Source organism: Corythoichthys intestinalis, chromosome 11 (genome assembly GCF_030265065.1).
Source record: "Corythoichthys intestinalis isolate RoL2023-P3 chromosome 11, ASM3026506v1, whole genome shotgun sequence".
In the NCBI taxonomy this organism is placed as follows: domain Eukaryota; kingdom Metazoa; phylum Chordata; class Actinopteri; order Syngnathiformes; family Syngnathidae; genus Corythoichthys; species Corythoichthys intestinalis.
Genome location: NC_080405.1, coordinates 17,639,768 through 17,658,346, shown reverse-complemented (window position 1 = coordinate 17,658,346; position 18,579 = coordinate 17,639,768).

Here is an 18,579-nt window from a genome sequence, read left to right as displayed (position 1 = left end):
GCTGTGCTCCAGTATTATATTTGGTCTAGTGACACCCTGAATGCTGACATGGATTGGACATCTATCACCATAAATGTCAATAAAACTTGATCATTCACAGCCAGCCTTTCCAGTTTAAGGGACTTGGATGTCTATCGACGTTAATGGCTGCCAATGAATTAGGTATTTTCCCTTCCCCCTTTTATTTAAGGGAAATATTTAAACAATGTATGGCATTAAGTTGCTTAAAACCAAAATTAAAATTGAACTACCTGTTTGTGATAGTGCCTCCTATGCTATTTTATTGTTGATCATTACGTAGCACTTGAAGAGCCAATTATTATTATTATTTTATTAAGTTTTACTTCATGAAAAAACTCTTTCTAAACATTGATACTGAACACGACACACATGTTTTATATGATTTTTATGGAAAGAGGGTTGAAAGGAAATGGCCACTGCTGCCATCCTTTGTGGAGTTAGCATGTTCTCTTCCAGGAGTTGAGATTTAAAAATCTGGAACTCAGAACCCTAATTCACACATGCTCACCGCGTGCTGTGTATTGTAAAGTTTCCCCCTGCCCGGCACTGCTGACGTGGGGAGCAGTCATTTTCTATGAGAGAATGAAATCGTTGAAACGACAGCGAGATAAGGCCTTGTAAAATGACAGCTTTTCTAGGAGTAGGAAAATTGAAAAAGCATGAATCAGAATGAAAATGTAACTTTTCAAGAGACCAAGTTTCGATTTTATTTCCTCAATAGAAAATAGTGGGTACCACAGTGATGGAGCATTCTGCCTCTCAGAAGACTTATTGCCAGACCATATTCTTAAAGGGCAGAATTTTTAAAAGCATGTTGGGCAGCTAGTTTTGATTGTCATATACTATATATGTGCAGCTTTGAAGCACGTAATCATCATTTTGAACTTGACTACCAGCAAGTATGAACATTTTTCCCAAAAATGGCAAAAAAAGACTGAAGCAATATCAATAAAAATCCTCAAATACCCCATATTCTGGAATTTTGTAGTTATATTTTCTATATTTTAAGTTAATTCTATGACCACTGTAGGATTTCAATTAATTAAGAAAAATATTTGACCATGTGTAGACTATACATAAACCGTATAGGTTTGGTATGAAAGTGAGTGGAAACACTTGTTTGACCAAACAGATGGGTGCAACTGGCTGATGATCAGTCGGCAAGAGAATAAATGGGATACGAAATAAAATTGCTTAAGTCCCACACATTTTCAGTACTTAAACACCCTTAAAATATTAGTACTATTACTGAGGAACAAACTGAACTATGGGAGATTTGACATCTTAAATTTCATAAATGCCACTAATGGAATGAGGACAGCTGAGTAAACATAAGATTAACATTATGTTTTGAATGTCCTCAAGATGTCAGAGATCTCAGGGTCATTATAACCTGAGGCTATTCTAGCAGTATAAAACATTGTTGTGTTCCGAGTGAACTGTTCATGCCGCATGGATTTTCCGTACAACATTTTGCCTGGGACCATTTTCCAGCAAATGACGTGTGGATGTGCAAACTTGCTCATTTGTTCTCGTTAAAAACACATAAACAGTAGAAGTGTGGGACACATCTGCAGTCCATTTGAGACATTTGGCTTTTGCGCGATTATGTAAATGATGCATTAAACCCTTGGGATCGCATAATGTCATTAAAGCTAAAGCAAAATTCATTTTTTGAACACAATTTTCCTATAGATCTTTGTCAATGACCCCCCCCCCCCCCCACACACACACACACACACACAGTACATGCCAATTATACTCTTAGACACAAAACAATAAATGCATGGAGACTTCTCCTCTTGTGTTTGAATGTGTCAAATATACTAAGTCTCCTTGCAACCTCAATCCTCATGAATATACACTGCATTTAAATCTAATTCCATGCCACATACTACATGATATCAAAATACAGCCATAATAATGCATTTCACAGTGCAGAGATCTATAATAACGAGCTGTCAACACAGATTTGCCCCCTACCATATTTATTTCTATTTCTATCTAGAATGTCTGCAATAGGAGACAGTACAAGGTTATATGGTTACTTAATGCTTCCATGATGCTGTATATGTAAACCTACATTATTTCTCCCATCAGAGTTATCCTTAGAACACATTTGTTTGATTAGGAATCATTGACTCACTGACAATTGCTTCAGGCAAAAAAAAAATGCAGTCAGTGAATAATTAAAAGTGGATCACATTTTACTTACCTTCTGTATTTTTTTAATGTGATAACATTTCTTCTTGTTTGATTGACAGTTCAAGAATGTGATGGGAACAGTGACTTTTATTGCCAAGAGCTAGAACTCTGGAAGCACAAGACATATCGTCTTCCGAGTTAAGTACAGTTAATGTTGTGATGTATGTTTGATGATTTTCTACCTCTACATACTGAAGAAGATAGTACCTTTTCACATAGGCACCGTCTAACGGTTTGCATGACTCTAACACACTTAATATAATCAATCAGGGAATAGTATCGTGTGTCGTATTTACTGTTTGTATTACTCTAACACACTCAATATAAAATAAATAGCACTTATAGTTTAAGGAAAACAAGCAGAATATAAGGCATAAAACATACCCGACGCCTTCTTATCACGGAAGCCCAACTTGTGCGTCATGAGCAAGGTTGATGCACCAACTCTCGGAATCAGTTCTCCCGGACAGTCCAGAAGGGGGGATGCTCTGTCCCAACACAAGGCACACCGGAGAACCCCCGATATCCAACTGATAACACAATTGACAAGACTCCAAGAGCCCCTTTGACGCTGAGGTGGCAAAATCCACAACACTCGTTGTCCGGAAAACAGTAACTTTCGAATCCTCCTGTCCAATCTACAAACAGACAATAATCCCAAACACACCCTTCCTGCCTACGGCCCGCCCCGTGATGTCCTTCAAAAGACTGAATGTTTAACTAAGCGTTGTCATTTTTCTTGGGAACCTTTTGTTGACTTCTGATATGGTGACCTTGGAACAAGTTTGCCTCCTCGCCTGAGTCTGCTTCGCCTTTCTGTTTGATCGCTGTCGACCCGGATAAATTGTCAACTTGTTTTCCGTGATCCTTCTTAAAACCTTTCAAAATGGAGTCAGTACAAATACAAATACAAAATACAAATACAGATTAATTCATCCCACAGCCCAAAAATCTACACTAAATCCTTCATAAATACTGCAGGTACCATTAATAGCAATTACACGTAGCAAAGCAAATAAAATTATAAATAGAAATTTGAATAATATAATAATAATAATAATAATAATAATAATAATTCCTGTAAAAATGTAATGAATCGGGTTCTAATGTGGCGGACACTTTTTGCTGTACCTGAACGCACTGCGTGGCTGACGTGAAAAACAGAGGGATCCATGAGCTTGAGTTTACTTTTGTTTTCAATGTTTTCTTGAGAATACCGTGGTTGGAAAAAGCCCCCAGTTGTTATTTTTTTACCTGTGTCCATGCTGGTTTACTTGTGTGTAACGTTGCTGCTGGAATGTCAAAAAAACATTGCAGTTTGGCTGCTTATTTTGGCACACCGACTCCCGTCCTTGCTCCACGCTACATCCTTAATTCATAGAGACTGGCGAACAAAGGTCAAAGGAGATGGTGGATGGAGGTCTCTTTATCCTTAATCCATATCAGCAATAGGCGCTCAATCTCCCCTAAATTAGTGCTCGTACGTTTAAAGCAGACATGTCCAAAGTCCGGCCCGGGGGCCAAATGCGGCCTTTGGTCAAATTTCATCCGGCCCCCAGCCTCTGTCATAAAATTAATAACGTCTGGCCCGCACACAGACTTAATAAACTGGTCAGCAGTACTGCTACCAGCATATGAAGTAGCTTACACACTAAATGCTGCTCCGCATTTACCCACTAAAAGGCAGCAGCACTCTAAGCAACGTTACCCCGCGTGACCCTTTATTCCCAATTTTCTAAAATGGCGAAAATCAACACAAAAAAGAAAGTTGACTGCGATGGCCGACGCGTCAAAAATAGGTGGAAATTGGACAACTTCTTTACTAAAATTCGCAACAACTGTGTCTGCCTCATTTGCAAAGGGACAGTCGCTGTTTTTAAAGAGTTCAATGTGAGGCAATATTAACAAACAAGACACGCTGACATTTACAACAAGATTACAGAGAAGGTACGTAGCGAGAAATTGAAGCAACTTGAAGCTAGTTTAATTTTACAGCAGCAGTATTTCACAAGAGCCCGAGAGTCGAAAGAGAACATCACAAAGGCTCGTTGCGAGATTGTGGAAATTATTAATAAAAAAAATAAATAAATAAAGCAAATGTGACACACGGAATTGCTTGCTAAAATTTGCTTAAATATATTGTAGAAAATGAATGAATGAATATTGTTTTACGTAAAGGACGCCAGCCAAGGTCGGCCCCCCACATTTTTACCGTACCAAATCTGGCCCCCTTTGCAAAAAGTTTGGACACCCCTGGTTTAAAGTGAATAGTTGTCCCCTTGGATGTTTTGACCATTTTGAAGCTTCCATCTGCTTGAGGACGGTTGAGATAGTAGAGATATTTCGGCCCAATTGTCGAGCCAGTTCACTGACGCGAACACTACAACCATTTTTTCCATAATTTCCTTCTTGATTCTACTTATAAGCATCACCTTTTTCCTTTTTTCAGCACATGCATGAACCTTCTTGGGACCCATGGTGATTTCTCTCACAAAGAAATCCGCCGTGTTGCCATTTTGCGAGAAAGCAATGAAATTGCGATGCTGTCATAAATCGTCAGATTTCGAGCATGTCGTCATATGTCGAGACAAATGATAAGTCAAATTTTACGTTCGGATGTCGAAAGGATCGTGTGTCGATGCTTTCGTATGTCGAGGTACCACTGCATCGCATTTTTTCGTATCATTACTTTTACGGTGAAATCCTTTGAAGAAAAGGTTTATCCTAGTGATTGAATGACTTGATATTTTCTTTAGTTCATCTAAAGGTGAGGATGTTGTTGATTTTGTCAATTTATTTTTCAAAAAAAGTGTCAATTCGATGCGCGCCTCCAAAAACACGCTCGATCACTTGTTTACTCACCCACCCTCCCCAATTGCACTGGCTGTTGCTGACCTCTGATTCGTTCATCTAATCACATTTTCATGGCCACAGAGACAGCTAGAACTTGCAAAACCCTTCACGCCAATTCTGCTATTATATAACTGCAGGGTTGTTACTAAGCACAACATATCATTCTTTAAAACTGCAGGAAGAGGGAATGCTTTACAATAATAATGTTTGGAGCAAAGCTATACTTCTTTTGCGTGGATTGTTGTAAGAGTCATACCATCTAACTGTATTTGAGACTTTTGTTTAAAATGTGGTTTAATGCTTGACACAAGTTGGGGAAATGAAAGGAGGAAGAAGTAACAATAATAATACTAATAATAATAGTTTGGTCACAAATTTTGAGGGTATTATTCATTAGGCTAGGTATCATCATAATAAAATATCCATATTGCAACTTGAAATGTCATTTCATCATAGTGATTATCTCTCATGTGTCGGTTTTCTCCCAATGAATAATGTATTGATGTGGAAATTCTCACCTAGTCGTAATATCAGTTGGCTGTCCAGATATCGCAATACTACCTTGAGTTAATTGCTATACAGTGGGGCAAATAAGTTTTTAGTAAACCACCAATTGTCCAAGTTCTCCTACTTGAAAAGATTAGAGAGGTCTGTAATTGTCAACGTGGGTAAACCTCAACCATGAGAGACAGAATGTGGAAAAAAAAAAAAAGAAAATCACGTTGTTTGATTTTTAAAGAATTTATTTCCGAATTAGAGTGGAAAACAAGTATTTGGTCACCTACAAAAAAAGCAAGATTTCTGGCTGTCAAAGAGGTCTAACTTCTTCTAACGAGGTCTAATGAGGCTCCACTCGTTACCTGTATTAATGGCCCCTGTTTTAACTCTTTATCGGTATAAAAGACACCTGTCCACAATCTCAGTCAGTCACACTCCAAACTCCACTATGGCCAAGACCAAAGAGCTGTCGAAGGACACCAGAGACAAAATTGTAGACCTATACCAGGCTGGGAAGGCTAAATCTGCAATAGGTAAAACGCTTGGTGTAAAGAAATCAACTGTGGGAGCAATTATTAGAAAATGGAAGACATACAAGACCACTGATAATCTCCCTTGAGCTGGAGCTCCATGCAAGATCTCACCCCGTGGTGTCAAAATGGTAACAAGAACGGTGAGCAAAAATCCCAGAACCACACAGGGGGACCTAGTGAATGACCTACAGAGAGCTGGGACCACAGTAACAAAGGCTACTATCAGTAACACAATGCACCGCCAGGGACTCAAATCTTGAACTGCCAGACATGTCCCCCTGCTGAAGCAAGTACACATCCAGGCCCGTCTGCGTTTCGCTAGAGAGCATTTGGATGATCCAGAAGAGGACTGGGAGAATGAGTTATGGTCAGATGAAACCAAAATAGAACTTATTGGGAGAAACACAGGTTCTCATGTTTGGAGGAGAAAGAATACTGAATTGCATCCGAAGAACACCATACCCACTGTGAAGCATGAGGGTGGAAACATCATGCTTTGGGGCTGTTTTCTGCAAAGGGACCAGGACGACTGATCTATATAAAGGAAAGAATAAATGGTGCCATGTATCGAGAGATTTTGAGTGAAAATCTCCTTCCATCAGCAAGGGCATTGATAATGAGATGTGGCTGGGTCTTTCAGCATGACAATGATCCCAAACACACAGCCAGGGCAACAAAGGAGTGGCTTCGTAAGAAGCATTTCAAAGTCCTAGTGTGGCCTAGCCAGTCTCCAGATCTCAACCCCATAGAAAATCTGTGGAGGGAGTTGAAAGTCTGTGTTGCCCAACGACAGCCCCAAAACATCACTGCGCTAGAGGAGATCTGCATGGAGGAATGGGCCAAAATACCAGCAAAAGGGTACATAACAAAGTATTGAGATGAACTTTTGGCATTGACCAAATACTTATTTCCCACCATGATTTGCAAATAAATTCTTCAAAAATCAAACAATGTGATTTTCTGGGGGCTCATGGTTGAGGTTTACCCATGTTGACAATTACAGGCCTCTCTAATATTTTCAAGTGGGAGAACTTGCACAATTAGTGGTTGACTAAATACTTATTTACCCCACTGTACAGTACATCCATACCGATCAGACTAATCCAACAAAGTCCCAGTCGTCAATCTAGAATCTCCAAAAATTAGCATAGGAAATGCAACCTGATTGTGGAGGTGACAGCATCATCTTTTGGGCAAAAGATGTGTTTCTTGCGATTGCAATGTTGCAGTTGCCTTTGAAACTTTACACTTTCATGTACAAATTTAAATGTGCTGTGATGATACATTGTTGCTTTGAGTACTCCACAACAAGTCACTGGATTTAATTTTTTTTTACAATTTTCCAGAATATTATTAAGGGATTTGATTTTGGATGGATATTTATACTATAACGACTGTTATTTATTATTTGTTACACCCGCAATGGTTTGTGGGTAGTTGTGGCAACCTAGTACAGAGAGTGGTGTTTGCTGTTGTTATGTTCTGGTGTTTTCTGTTCAATAATGGCGCTGTCTCTTGAGGTCGTGCAGTGTATGGGGCACAAGAGCGGCAAGTGTGAAACATATCAAACAATCTCTCTCACTCTTCTCCACGTCGATAGCCATAATACTGTACACAGTGATTGAAAAGCGATTGAGCATTAACCCCTTTTTGGTGTCCTTTTACGATTACATTACAGCTCTATCTGTTAGGAATGTATGTTTTATCTGCCATTTGGTTGTATGTTACACAAACCCGAGCAACGCCGGCCCGTACTGCTAGTATAGGATGCGTGTGATCAACACTGATTCTGTTAATCTCAAGGATTCCTTGAGTGTGACATCTTTGTGCGTACCAGGTATAAAAGTGCAGATACTTACTATTTCTCCCTTGGGTTTAGTACCAAATAACTTCTGAATTATGCATTTTTTAAGTGTACATTTTGGTTCCGATTAAGCAGTAGGCTTGCTGAAATTTAATTTGGTATAACAAAACTAGGGCAAATATTAAATAAACATCAATTTGAAAGACTACCAGAATGTTTCTTTTCATTTTAGTTTATATTTCAGATTGCAAGCGTAAGTCCTCTTGTCATTTTGGAACGTGGCCATGTGTGACCTCGCTGTCATCACACGAATAAGCCGCTTCCTGCCAGTTGAACAAAGACATCCAACAGAGATGACCGCAGTCAGGCTTGTGGCAAAAATGCTATTACTCGTAAAAAGAAAGGCTCTACATTGCCGGATGGTGCCATCTGCCCCATGACTGATCACCCTCCCCACGTCGGTGGCTATCACTAGCATTCATCCAACTGAATGCATAATGGTAGTTGTGGAATTAGCTTGTCATCTGCCTTTGTCTGGAGTGGGCGTGCAGGAGGACATTGAAGAGTCACCAATAGTCACGGCATGGAATGGGCACAGTGGGAGAGGCAGACACTGGGCTCCAGATTTAAGCTGGCAACTGAGTGTGTTAATGATGGTGAATGACAGATGACCACCAGCAGCTGTATCACTGCAGGGTTTCTTCAGCACTTCTTTATTTTTAGCGGCAGTTCTGTGCAAAAATCTTACGACGTCGTTAAATTGCTTGTTTCAGCAATGCTATCTTTTAAGTCTTCTCCATAAGGTGTCACCACAGAAAGACACGTCTCTAGTTTTTACAGCTCGGGTTTGAAGTGGAAACCGTTTTTGATGTTGAGGCGCCCATTAATCTTGGCTTTGGGGCTGGGCACTGGAGATTTCCAATGGCTGCTGTGTAGAGGCATTGGTCACTGATGAGGTAACTTTTCTGCTCAATTTAGAGAGTAGTCTGTTGGACTACAGGTTTACATCAAGCAACTGGAAATCAAATCATTCATTTCCAAAAACAAAGTTTGTAAGGAAATACAGTGGTACCTCGACACATGACCTTTTCAACATCCGACGTAAAATTTGACTCACTATTTGTTTCTACATCCGACAACATGCTCGAAATACGACGACATGACAGCACCGCAGACCAACGCATAGCTGTTTTATTTTTTGTGTCAGAAATCAACACAGGTTTCAAAATGGTTACTATAGGTGGTGAAACAAGGACACAGAACGCTTACCTTCTAAATGAAGATGCAAATTATAGAGAAATATGAGCGTGGGGTGAGCATCCGTGAACTGGCTCAACAATACATCTCCACGGTCCTCCTTCGACCACCATTCGCCAGGTTTTACAAGTTAAGGTGACAAATATTATTGTGGTAACGTTGGCAAAGAAATCGCCAGCTTCGTTACATTTTTATCATTTATTTCACAACTTATCCAACACAAAACGCCTACCGCAGTTGACAGTGTTCTCAAGAAAACATTGAAAACGAAAGTAAACTCAAGCTCACCGATACCTCTCTCTGTCACGTCAGCCACGTAGTACGTTCAGGCACAGCAAAAAACGTCCGCCACATTAGAACCTGATTCTTTACATTATGACAGGAATTATTATTATTATTATATTACTCCGATTTTTATTTATAATTTATTTGTTTTGCTATGTGTCATTTCCATTTGTAATAGTACAAGCAGTATTTATTAAGGATTTAGTGTAGGTTTTTGGGCTGTGGAACGAATTAATGGAATTATAATGTATTCCTATGGGAAAATCCTGCTCGACATATGACCATTTCGACTTACAAACAAGGTCCTGGAACAAATTAACCCTTGAGAGTCGAAGGATGCGCCGGCGCGTCCTCAGCGCACGTCGTCTTTGAAGCGCCCTCACGCTTTAATTACGTCGCCCACATGCCGTTGGTTGGTCTCGTTTTAAAGTGCGGAAGTTGCGGTTTACTCTCGTTATTATTTGAAGTCAATTGACCAACTAAAACGTGAGATATTGTCATTTAAGTTTTATAGTTTTATTGTCCTCTCAAAAAAACATTAAAACGCTGCATGGATCATTTGTTTATGTCTATATTTCCATCATTTCTTGTCCTTTTTCAAAACGGAAGCTCCATGAAAAAAACACAAATCAAACGAAACCTTTCGAAGTCACAGTGGAAGCACAAAATGCATTTTTTTTTATAAATATAACTGCCGTGCGAGGTTCCACCAAACGAGAGGGAGGAGTGTTCTGAAGCAGCGAGGTGGCGAGCGACGGCCGTTTGGATCGAGCTAGCGACTTTCTGTGACTTTGAGAATGCACAGAAAACTAAATTTAGCGCAAGCAATTGTGCTTTTTGATCAACTTGAGGAAGAGGATGGTCCAAATTCGTCATCATCGTCTTCTTCGGAAGAGTCCTCGAGTGAAGATAGTGACGGATTTGAACACGTGGGTGACGCCATCGACGAGCAGAGGTATGCCAACTCACTTTTTTTTTTTTTTTATGCTGAAAACGTTTCTTTTGAAAGTTTCTTTTGATATTGCAAGACAAAGTTAATTTTGATGCAATATAAATGTGTGTTCGTGTATATAATAATAAAATATGCATATCAGAACAAAGTCGTACGTGCACTGTGTGTATCCCAGGCAGGAATTTATAATTTGTGGTGTTCTTCTTTCTATATGAAGATTAGGGATGTAGCACATATTCAGCTATGGTATTCTTTCTATTGTCATACATATAGATTTCTATTATTATTTATTGCTGTATATATTTTTATTTTATACCTTATTATTTTCATAAATACTGACTTTTTTCATGTACATTTATAGTGACAATGAAAGTAAAGTGAAATGAAAATGGAAGGGTGGAAGGGTGGAAAGAGGATGGACACCCCATGGAAGTGTGGGCTGTGTGATGTAGCCCTGTGTCTAATTCCAGCACGAAACTGCTTTTCGGAGTTGCATGCCTGAAAAAAATTTAACTTGTTTATTGTAAATATTTTTGAAAATACTTTTTTTTCCCAATGTTATATATATATATATATATATATATATATATATCCCCCCCCCCCACAATCAGTCTTCTCAATTTGTGTATATAAATGTGTGTTCAAGAAGCTTGATTGTGTTTACATAGTTTTCATCAGGTGATGGGCCGCAATACCTAAACTCATAAAGAGATGGCCTCTAAACACTTTTTGTGTTAGATGGTGTATATTTTTTCACTGTTCTTCACTGTTTGGTCTGCTGTATATAACCTGTTTTGACTAGAGCATGTATGAAGGCAAAAACGCCTATGGCTATACCTGTTGTTTATGTTGAATTGTCAAATATAAGACTATTTATTCTAAATTTTTTTGGTTGAATGTTCATCCTAACATGTTGAATAAATATTACAAAGTTTCAAAACGGTTCGTTACGCATGTTTGGTTGTTAATTGGACCGCAATATTAAAAATGTTGACAAAACGATTTTGGAATTTTTGGTCTTTTTGGGCCCAAAATGATGATTTATAATTGGTCAGTGAAGGAAACAACAGTTTGGACATGAAGTTCAAGGTGTCACAAAAAAAGGGACCAAACCAGGCCATCGTAAACAATTCTTTCTTTGAAATATAAAGGCAACTTCAAAGGCATGCAAAATCAGACAAAATAGGCCCAGACCTTGAAGGGTTAACTTTGTATGTAGAGGTACCACATGTATTGTTGACTCACATGAAAAAACAACACATTTTCATAATATGTATTTGAATCATACCAATAGAAATGTAAAATTGTAGTACTGGTGTAATTCGGGGAACAATCAGAATATCACATACGGAATGGTTATTAAATGTTAAATACAAATATACCAATTACACAGTACATTTGTAAGTCCATATGAAATACATGTTTTTGATTAAATAGCCTAATTTATTTCTATTTTTAGTATCTTTTATGATCCCAAATTGTTTCATCTACTGTAGAAAGAAAGAAGAAATAAATTTCAATTTCTGAAATATATGATATTGCAATATTCGGGCACACCTTTTCACGTTGAACCAATGATATAAAATGTTAATTTTCAGTGTAGAAATATAGCATAGTGTCTAGGTTTTAGTCTAAATTGAGCCACCCAAAGTTTTTGTTTAGAATCCCTGAGTTCAAGCAATTTTACTTTCCAAAGTTTCTCTTTCTATGTAGAATGTAAAGCCATAAAATGCTCAATAAACATAAAAGGCTTTAGGGTGATAGAGTCTTGTGTGGCAGTGTGCGCTTAAAGCTTACAAAATGGGCAGAACTAGAGTCAGGTTTCCATAGCGACACTGTAACCCATGTTGACAGGTATCTGTTGACAGGCAGCCCAGCTGCTGTTGTTCACTTGCTCTGTTTCCACAGAGATTTGAATGAAGAAAAATGGAGGTTCTCAGCTGTGCCTCCTGTCAGCGCGATGTTGCGGGCATGCGGTGAGGCTGGAACAGAACCCACCCTGCTCCCCCCGCACACACATTCACATAGCGCACCTACACCAGCTTTGTTGGGCTCCTATCACACCAGGCCACATGCACTTTTGTGTGCAAACATAAAAACAGCTGCAAATCTTCAGTGCTGCTCGAGACGACTTATCACGCTGATAGCTTTCTGTGAAAATGGGCTCAGAGAAGTGAAACCGCTCAGAGTGCACACGTTGTTGTTTGTCTTGTTTTCTTAGCCTTTCTGTAACGCTGTTGGACTGTGAAACCGTTGCAGATTTCATTGAATGCAACTGAACAAAACTGCTGGCATGACACTGATACAGATGTGCATTTGTAGCAAAACCGAAGATGATAAAAGCCTCGGCAGAAGGCCCTGAATTCGCCTCTCCCTTGCTGTGCCAATGTGTTATTCATTACAATTATGCTTCATCTTACTAAGATAAATGCAACATGGATCTTCATGTTATCACTGACTTACAGTTGTTTTCACTGATGTGCAACAATACATCACATGATTTTCTTCGTGGGATGAATCATACCTTGCTGGGTCACAATCATTTGTGCCCTATTAAAGTTTGATATCAAGATGGCAAATTAAGGCTGGGTTATACCTGACACATCCGCGTGGTCCACAAGGCTTCACGCGAAAACATGACATCGTCTAGGCGACCATGCCTTTTCGCGCGCCGCACAAACGCATCAGATTTCTGCACAACTTACCTGCTGAAATTTTGAAACCACGTGGCCACTTCCGCACGGGCGAGCTGCTATTGGTTGAGGAGGCGGAAGGGATTCATCATCTCCTGTGGAAAAACATGGCAGATAAACTACTAATAGCTGAGGTTCGCGAGTACAAAGATTTGTATGATTTGGTCGATAAGGACCTCCAGGATCAGAAGGCCATCAAACAATATAGAAGTTGTTCCTCCTTGTTGAGAGCCACAAACATCCTTATGTTGCAGAAAAATGTGTTCTCTACCTTTGTGATATGAAATTACTCGTATGGTGTAGTACTTTTTGCTGCTCACTGTAGTCTTGGGAGAATCGTTTTTTTCTCTGAAAAGTGCATGGCGGATGATCTCTATGCGTCTCGTTTCCTTCGCGGAATTTTCAACCAGGGCTGTCAACAGATTTGCAGGGGCCCGGGGACAAGAGAACATTATAGGGCCCCCCACCCCACCCCTGCCACCGGCTTGTCACGACAATATACGCAGTACTTTAACGCTTTGCAAGCAACGACAGTGTAAATGTTTTAAATTATTTAATTTGAGATGAACAGTTAAATCTAACAGACTGTAATGTTATGTGACACAATAAAAGACAAATAAACAATTTAGAATAAAGAATTTTCATATATTGTTGCATGTAGACTACAAAACAATACAACTGAGAGTGCTATGCCTGCCTGCTAAGCAACAAAACAGTATAACTAAACATCCTGTGCCTTCGCCCTCCACATCCCTAGGGTTATCAAGCCCTCAAACAGTGATACGCCTAGATTTTTTGACAGCAAAGCCATTTATAACATCAGTGAAATCCAGTTTTTTAAGCAAGCTCACGCTCAATGGAGAGCAAGGTGTTACTGGCATCCCCAAGAGGCCGCTGTCCCTTACAATATGACCGGCTTTACCAATTTGGCGCAGACGAGGAGGTGGGTGAGCGTAAGGGGGTGAGGTAGGAGTTGTTGCGCGGTAGCGGAGTTGAGAGCACCGCAACTTACCATAAAGTGCAGTTTAGTAACAATGGCTAGGTAGTTAAGCCTACCCTGTCATATGGTGGAGCATAGGTAGTTTTTTAAATTATTTTCATTTAACTGAAGGCTTGTTCTCCTCCAGCTACAGTCACTGGCAAAGACAAGAATGTGCGTAATACTTGAGTGCGCCAGAGAGGTGTCAAACCGTTCTCTGATTAGACGAGGGTGAGTTTTGTGGAAAAAAAAAAAAATATATATATATATATATATATATATATTTGTAATATTTAATAAAATTAATAAACATTTTTAAGTATTTATCAAGTAGAACATAATATTTAATCCATGATTTCAATAAAGAAATATGTGAATGTAAAGTCAAATAAATTAAGGGTTATTCAGGGGCCCCCTATGGTCCTGAGGTCCGGGACAACTCACATAGAGTGGATAAATGGTTTGAAAAAAATCTGTTAGAAAAGGTAATTATACTTAAAACATTAAATAGAATACTAGCATCATATTTTTAAAAGTAGAGTGTGCATTTGCTTATACTCTACATTTTGCTGCTTTTGCTGTCTATCTACACTACTTAGACATGCACTAAGAAGTAATTCAGCCCAAAAAAATACATCAGACAAATTAAAAATAAAATATCTCATGCAGTTATTTGGATCTACTGTTTGTTCGCCGCCATTACAAACTAGTTTAGCAAGTTCTTTTAGTTCCCCAACCTTTACTTTATATGTCCTGTCCATCAACACCAGATCATGTTTACATACACAGTTTAACAAGAACAAAGTGCAGTGAGGGGCACCAACATGTCATTAGTATTCATTACATCAGCGACAAGGGGACAATTCCTCCTGCTGTCAGTCCCACAGGCCTCCGGGAATCCACTGAAGGTTAATTTATTTAAGTACCCCCCCTCATCCACTCATCTCTATTCCATTACACTCTACTAATAAATCTTTGCTTTGCCATGTGATCTGTTTCCTACTGTCAAAGGCCGCAGCACATGTGCTGGCCCACTGCAAAAACTCCGTATAACCAAAAATCTCAACATATTACTCCTTACGTAGAAGTGTTCTAAGACCATTTCATCTGCCTTAAGCATTTCTTCTGTTAAAAATTTGGATAAATTTAAGAAATTATCTGATTACCTGTTTTTGAGATTGCATTACTTAACTAAACAAGAAATACAGGTACAGTGGTGCCTTATATAGGAGTGAACCAATTTATGATCTTTTCAATATGTAAGATGTCATTTAGCTATTTTTATTTTTCATTATTTTTAAAGAACTTGCCCAGTCAAATGACCCTGCTCCATAGGCACATAGTTACCCATGAATGAAATAATTTCCTCATTACTATTTTTGAATGAAAATCCACACCAAATAATAATGAAAAAAATGGAGCTACAATTGTATAGCCACTCTACCCCGATGAAGGGAAGAAAATTAAATAATAAAGATAATATTAAAAACCTTTAGCCGCGTGGACATGTGTTGTGTCATTATGGCAATGTTGCACAGATGCTGGCGCAATAACAGTGATTAAAATGGTCAGCTGGTAAAAAAGCATTTGGAGACGTCTGTTGTCACCGGAAACAACTTGTGTAGGCTACTTGTGTGTTAATTCACTTATCGTGGGTAGCCAAAGCTGTCCTGTCAGTCAGTGTTTTCTATTAACATAACTAAAACTGGGGTCAACACTGCAGCTGTACACGGCAATTGAGGTACAGTACGTCTTAAGATTAACTTAACAGCTACAGTGGTATGTTAAGTATCTGAACCATTTGGAATTTCTCACATTTTTGCCTAAAATCACCATAAAATGTGATCTGATCTTTGTCAAAATCACACAGATGTAAAAACAATATCTGCTTTAACTAAAACCACCCAAACATTTATAGTTTTTTTATATTTTAATGAGGATAGCATGCAAACAATGACAGAAGGGGTATAAATAAGTAAGTGAACCCTCTGCCTAAGGAGACCTAAAGGGCAATTGAAACAAATTTTTACCAAACAATTTAAGTCAGGTGTGTACCCAATCACTGACGAGTGGTTTAAAGCTGCCCTGCTCATTATAAAACATACCTAGTAAGAATTGTCTTGATGAGAAGCATTGCCTGATGTGCATCATGGCTCGGTTAAAAGAGCTGTCTGAAGACCTACGATCAAGGATTGTTGATTTGCATAAAGCTGGGAAAGGATACAAAACCATCTCTAAAAGTCTGGATGTTCATCAATCGACAGCCAGAGAAGTTGTCTACAAATGGAGAGAGTCTTGCACTGTTCCTTCCCTCCCAAAGAGTGGTCGTCTACCAAAGATGACGCCAAGAGTTCAGCGCAGAATACTCAGAGAGGTTAAATTTTTTTTTTAAAAAGAACTCTAAAATGTCTTCTAAAGACTTACTGAAATCACTGGCACGGTCCAATATCTCTGTGAACACATCAACTATGGCCAAGAATGTTGTTCATGGGAGGACTCCACGGAGGAAGCCACTGCTGTCTAAAAAAAAAAAAAAAAAATTCTTCATTTAATGTTTGCAAAAAGGCACTTGGACACTCCACAGAAGTTTTGGCAAAATATTTTGTGGACTGATGAAGCCAAAGTTGAAATTTTGGGGGGTAACACACAACATCATGTGTGGAGGAAAAATGTAACAGCTCACCAAAATCAACACCTCATCCCTACCATGAAGCATGGTAAAGGGACCATCATGATTTGGGGCTGTTTTGCTGCCTTAGGGCCTAGACAATTTGCAATCATTCATGGAAGAATGAATTCAAAAGTGTATCAGGACGTTTTGCAGGAAAACCAGAGGCCCTCTGTCAGACAGTTGAAGATAAAAAGAGAATGGATGCTGCAACAAAATAATGATGCAAAACACATAATTAAATCAACTTCAGAATGTTTTCAGAAGAACAAAATACATGTTCTGCAGTGGCCAAGTTAAAGTCTAGACTTAAACCCCATTTAGATGCTGTGGCATGACCTAAAGACAGCGATTCATGCCAGACATTCCAGGAATCTGACTGAACTACAGCAGTTTTGTAGAGAAGAATGGGCCAAGATTAGTCCTCATTGATATGCGAGACTAATCTGCAGCTACAGGAAGCGTCTGTTTGAAGTTACTGCTGCTAAAGGGTGGGCCACAAAATATTAAATGTGATGGTTTCCTTACTTATTTTTCCCCATATGTCATTCTTTGCATACAATCCTTATTAAAATATGAAAACCCATAATTTTTTTGGGTGGTTTTAGTTAAAGCAGACACTGCTTTTTCATCTGTGTGATTTTGACAAAGATCAGATCACCTTTGATGATGATTTTATGCAGAAATATGAGAAATTCCAAAAGGTTCATATACTTTTTCATACCACTGTACTTTCAAGTTGTCAACCCAGAAAGAATAATTGCTTTATAGATCGACAATATTCCTAGAGCAAAAATGATGAAACTCAATATAGAAGGTTTGTTGTTTTCATTTCACATGCTAGTCTAAAGATGTTTGTTTCATTAGAATAGTCTATAGGACGCCTTTTGCTTGTATGGTTTCAGTCAGGCCTCATTTATTCACCTGTGTGTCGACTTTGTGTGAAAATCTCATTAACATTCTCGCCCTTGCTCTTCGTCCTGTGCCTGTGCCTCCTCATGCCAACACCTTCCCGCAGGGGGTTTGCTGTCGGCTGCACCCTCCATTGATTCCGTCCCGTCTGCGGGACGAGGAGACCTCCACCAGTTTCGGCCCGACTAACCATCCCTCCGCCTTTGAATGGATAAGCTGAAGGTCTCCCACAGTTCACAAGCTCTAGCTGATGATTTTTCAGAGCCTGCGGGAATCCAAACTAGTCCGCGGTAGAATAAAAACATAGAATTTAAATGCACGGTATCATACAATTGGTGGGAACACCTTCCTGAGCACAGTTGAATGATGGGTAAGGAGAGATTCAAACAACTCCCCTATAATGATCAAATCTGTTTTCCGATTTGCTTGACATTTTATTACAGAGACGATGTTTTCTTATAAACATTGGGGAGCACACCAACACTGCATATGTGTATATTAAGCCCCTAAATCGAAATAGCAAAAATCAGTCACCATCCTGTTTTGCGGTGTGAGACGATTGTATCGCGACATACGTTCAAGCCAAGCTGAAACCACATATTTGCATCCGCTGGTAGTAAGACAGGCTAAGATGTCAACAATTACCTGTGACCTTGCAAAAAATTGTAGAATTACCCAAATGCAGTAAGAAAACAGCTCAGGGGAGAGAAGGCAAGACGGGGGAGCTTGCCGGTGGGAAGGTCGTAGGCGTTAGCAAAATGCATGGTGACTTTGACACATCATAGAGACAAGGACTACAATTGTTCTAACAATACCAAACTCGCTATTTCACAATTATACAAATATAAATTATTCACTCACTTGCCACTGCCATTCCAGCGGGGTTCCGTGCACACGTGTGTGCGGAGAAGCACATTTC